The following is a 5427-nucleotide window of genomic DNA, read 5'->3' on the forward strand; positions in this document are numbered from 1 at the left end:
CACTGGAAAATACGAAAACTAAAATCAGCAGCACATATGCTAGGACACAACAACCTCCTAAGCAGACCGAGTGCAGATATGAACAGTATATGGGGACTGGTATTAAAGAAGGATAGGAGAACATTAGACTTGTAAGTCCTAAAATTCACTCCATAATTGCCTACAGGCATATGGCGTAGTGGTTAAGAGCGCTGGCTACTAACCCCAAGATTCCGAGTTCGATTCCAGGCAGTGACCTGAACAACAACAACAACAATAATAATAATAATAATAATAATAACATCGAAAAATACCTTAGGAATGAGACCCCAGGTTCGAAATTTCCCCAAGACACCTGAAGAAGGCTGGAGGGTATATCAGCCGAAACAAGATGAGGACAAATATCCGTCGAATGTAAATAATTCCTCATCTCTTAAATATAGAACTGTGTGCATTTTCTTTCTTTTATTATATATGTGTGTGTGTGTGTGTGTTTCATATTCATATCCTCATCATGTGAGGATAATCAAAATTTTCTTCCTCCCTTTTCTTACTGTATATATATATATATATATTATAATGCTAGGGGATTTCAAAATCCGAACTTACAAGGACATACAATTTAATAATATCAAATTGAATTATATAACGAGAAATATATTAATAATTTAGAGAAAAACCACCATGGTGCAACTCAAACGATGAAGGAGATCAGACACCATCAAGAAAAGCGTACTAGACAAAATACTAGTTTAAAAATCTAAAAAATCTAAGAGAAAACTAGTAATCCATAAAATCTATAAAATTTAAATCAGTTTAGTAAATTTATAAAAACGAAAGTGAATGAAAGACTACGCGCGTTTCATGGCCACATAAAAGTGGAAAAATCTGGTCAATCTACAATGAATCGATTCATTTAATAGTTAATCATACTATCTTTATATATGTTTTCTTTTTCCTAATCTACAGTAATTATTTCTCCATTAGACGTTTTATGCCTTTAACTTGACAGATGTTTATTATTATTATGATTATTATTATAAAACCTTGACACTTATTTATTTATTGTATTAATTTTTTGCTCAAACGTACAGATTTCTACTTTTCTTATTTTATCGCACTTTTAAATATTAGGTTACGTTTTTTGAAGTTACATGACTTGACGAGTGTCCTCATTATGAGTGGTTTTTATCTTGATCGATTCATTGCAGATTGACCAGATTTTCCCACTTTTATGTGGCCATGAAACGCGTGTAGTCTTTCATTCACTTTCGTTTTTATAAATTTACTAAACTGATTAAAATTTTACGTCCAATATTTTATAGATTTTATGGATTACAAATTTTCTTTTGGATTTTTAAGATCTTTAAACTAGTATTTTGTCTAGTACGCTTTTCTTGATGGTGTCTGATCTCCTTCGTCGTTTGAGTTGCACCATGGTGGTTCTTCTCTAAATTATTAATATATATATATACTTTTTATTTAAACTGCAAATTCGTCACAGAACTGTTGCTCAGAGTTTCACGTTCCCGTTCGTCGAACATCTGTGATGAATGTATACACTTGACTGTGTATGTGTGTGTATGTATGTGTGTGTGTGTGTGTGTGTGTGTGTGTGTGTGTGTGTGTGTGTGTGTGTGTGTGTGTGTGTGTGAGTGTGTGTGCATAATATATATATATATATATATATATATATATCATGTTATATCAAGCATATATATAACATGCTATATCAAATCCGAGCCAAACAGAGTTCATTTAATGTGATGCATCTTATTACGTCTCCTGATGAGACGTTTTTTCACCGAGGGGTGGACCACAACTAGTGGAATCGAAGCAGGATGTGTCGAAACGATCGTTGTGAGCAATAAAGTTTCCCGTGTATTTCATTATCCGTCTCTATCGTTTGGTGTGTGTATATATATATATATGTGTGTGTGTGTGTGTGTGTGTGTGTGTATGTGTATGTATTTATGTATGTACGTATATGCACACACACACACACACACACACATACACAAACGCATCAGACGAGAAACCACAGCTATCAGATATTGACGTACGAAATTTGCCAGAGCGTATTAAAAGTAAATAATACGTTATAGTTTGGATTCTTCCTGTTCTTTGTGCACTCCATGAATTATTATAAGTTTGGCAAACATCAGCATGCGTCAGTAAATAATTTGCTGATTCCTACAAACAAAAGCTTGTGCTCTTATAAGATTCATCGGTCCGGTGAGGTAGCTTCAACTGAGGAGACACAATGAAGTCGAAACATTGGTGTCTCAAAGTCCCCTTACACCGGTGAATCGCGTGTGTTATGAACGCTCATTGCCTGAAGGGAGGAGGCGTCCTTTGATGAGGAAAAACAACAGCGATCAGATGTTCATGTTTGAATCTGCAAAAACGTATTGGCAGTAAATAGATATGCTGTTGGGTTCTCATGATAGTAGGGGGCTGCAACGTTGAAGCTTTCCATATTAAAAGATAGGTTAGGGATCCTTCTGCTACGCCCCTTCATTAGGTTTTTGAGAGAGAGAGGGAGGGGGGGGAGAGATAAAAAGAGACAAGATAAACAATTGAATGAAATGAGAAAGAGAGAGAAGCGAATAAATGAGAGAGAGAGAGAGAAAGGAAGAGAGAAAGAGAGACAAATAGACATACCAATTGAATGAGATGTGAGTGAGCGGGTAATGTGAGGAGGAAAGGAGAAAGGAACAGAGAGAACGAGAGCAACAAAAACGGAGAGTAGGGGAGAGAGAGAGAGAGAGAGAGAGAGAAAGGAAGAGAGAAAGAGAGACAAATAGACATACCAATTGAATGAGATGTGAGTGAGCGGGTAATGTGAGGAGGAAAGGAGAAAGGAACAGAGAGGAACAGAGAGAACGAGAGCAACAAAAACGGAGAGTCGGGGAGAGAGAGAGAGAGAGAGAGAGAGAGAGAGAGAGAGAGAGAGAAAGAAAGGGAGAGAGAGAGAGAGAAATTAACTGAAAAAGAGTGAGTAGACCCATTGAACGAGAGGGAGAGACAGATTAGTCACTGACTGAGCAAGCAAGAAAGTAGGGAGAGTGTTGAGATAGAGGTAGAACATGAGGGTGAAATGCTGAGTGAAGTAGGGAGGTCGAGAAGGAAGAGGGAAAGAGTGTAGAGAGAGGCGAAAGGAGAGAAAGAGAAACAGAAGACACTGATGGAAACAAGAGGGGGGAAGAGGAGTGAGAAAAAGTTAAGTAGTCGCAAAGAGAGAGAAAGGGGGAATGCAAAGTATGAAGAAAGAGGGGTTATGCGGAAGAGAGAAGGAAGTATAAGGGGGAGGAAGATAGAATGAGGAAGAGGAAAAAAAAAAGAGAACGAAGATAAGTATGGGGGGTAAGAAGTATGAAGGGGAGGTAGCGAAATAAAGAAAAAGAAGGAAAATAGGAAGTTATAGGTAGAAGCGAGAGGGTGAAAATAAAAGAGAGAAAGAGGATGGTGATAGAAAAGATGGTGAGTGAGAAAGAGGATAAAGAGAAGAGAAATAGAAAGGAGAGGGATGAAGAAAGGGAGGCCTAAATGGAAGAAAGTGCAGGCGATAGGTCTGCTGTGTATATAGCTAGAATAATCGGCTGCAAACTGCCCGATCGGGCATTTTATATAGATTTGTCAGTGAAAAGGCCGACCGTCGGCCGGTCGGATAAATAGTTTGATTGAATCTCCGGAAAGCTCGGTGGATAGTTAGTTAGTCCTTAGAGTAAGTCAGCTGGACAGGTAAATAGCAAATCTATAGGATGGATACTAATCAGTCCGATATTAGCTGGTCGTGCCATTAACAAAAACAGTCGGGTAGGTAGCAGACCAACCAACCTGTTGGCCAGGCAGATCAATTAAGTTTATAGTAACTTGGTGGAGAGGCGTGGATGGCCGGGTAAATAACTCAGATCCTGTTGACTTACGAAGACGTTTCAGCCGAGACAACACCGGAACACATTATTCAGTGTATTTCGGTGTTTGAAGGTAATAGGCAACTATTTCTTGCAGGATGAGTGATTACGCAGTGGAAGTTCCAGTTTTGACTGTTGGAGGTTGAGGAAAGGATTTGATATTTTTTCCCGGTCAGCTACGGAGGGAGTCGTCGTTGTTCGTTCACTTCTCAGAAACTTTCTACATACGTCAAACGGTGAGAGAGAGAGAGATAGATAGATAGAGAGAGAGAGAGTGAGAGAAGGATGAAAAGAAGGTAAAGAGACTGAGGGAGGGAGAGAGAAACTAAGGAAACAGAGAAGGGGAGAGATTGAGATTGGGAGGACTAGGGAGAGAGAAGGAGGGATGGTGTAAGAGGAAGGGAGAAAGAGAGAGAGATAGGGAAGAAAAGGGAGAGAGAGAGAGAAAAAGAGACTGAAGAAAGGAAGGGAAGAAGGAGGAAAGAAAAGAGGTAGGAAGAGAAAGAGAGAGAAAAGCAGAAAAAAAAATGGAGACGGTAGAGAGAGAGAGAAACTGAAATAGAGAGGGCGAAAACAGCAATTGTGGAAGAAGTAGCTAAGAAAGAGGAATAGCGGGAGAACGAAAAAGAGTGTCTTTCAGCCAAACCTCCTCCCCCGCCGCCGCCGCCGCATGCTGTGTGTTTGAATAAATCTTCCATTATATTCAGGCTTTAACAAAATTTCTGTCCAAATGAAAATTTAGATAAACCAAACAGTGGTGATTGTTGCTAACTAATTATCTGTACAACTACAACATTGATTTCCTGGAAACTTTAGTTCTCAAGCCTCTTTGAGTGACTGAGTTTTTCGCACCAACATTCTGAATTAAACCAATATTGGTCTCAAATTTTGGCACGAGGCCAAGGTTAAGTTATTTTATTGAACCATGAGGATGAAAGGCAAAGTTAACCTGGGTGGAATTTGAACATAGGACATAAAGGTGAATGAAATGCCATCAACCATTGTGCTAACGGTTCTTGCCAGCTCACCACCTTTTGATTAAGCAAATGTTGATTTCGAATTTTAGCACAAGGCCAGCAAGTTTTATTGACCTCAGTGTTTAACCAGTATTTAAAGGAGGCGACTAGATGTGTTTGAGATGAGATGTTTTGAGGGCTATGGTTGGTGTGACATGGATGGACAGGATGAGGAATGAGGAGGTGTGAAGGTGAGCAGGAATGGGAGAAAAACTAACAACCAAACGGGATAGACGAATGTTGAGGTGGTTTGGCCACATGGAGAGGAGTGGATGGTAAGGAGGGTGATGAAGGCAGAAGTGGTAGGCAGCAGAACTCGGTTTGTGTGGATGGATGGACGGAGTGAGGAAAGCTTTGGTGGTCAGAGGTGTTGGAGTGAGAGAGGCAAAAGAGTTTGTTAATGATAGGAAATCTTGGAGAGTGGTTGTGGACAGATGAGTGAATTTTGATGCTGCTCAAAGGGGTACAGAACCAGCATGATGCAGCGGAGGTAAACCAGTATATGCTGTCGGGTC

This window comes from Octopus bimaculoides, chromosome 26 (genome assembly GCF_001194135.2).
Source record: "Octopus bimaculoides isolate UCB-OBI-ISO-001 chromosome 26, ASM119413v2, whole genome shotgun sequence".
Taxonomy (NCBI): domain Eukaryota; kingdom Metazoa; phylum Mollusca; class Cephalopoda; order Octopoda; family Octopodidae; genus Octopus; species Octopus bimaculoides.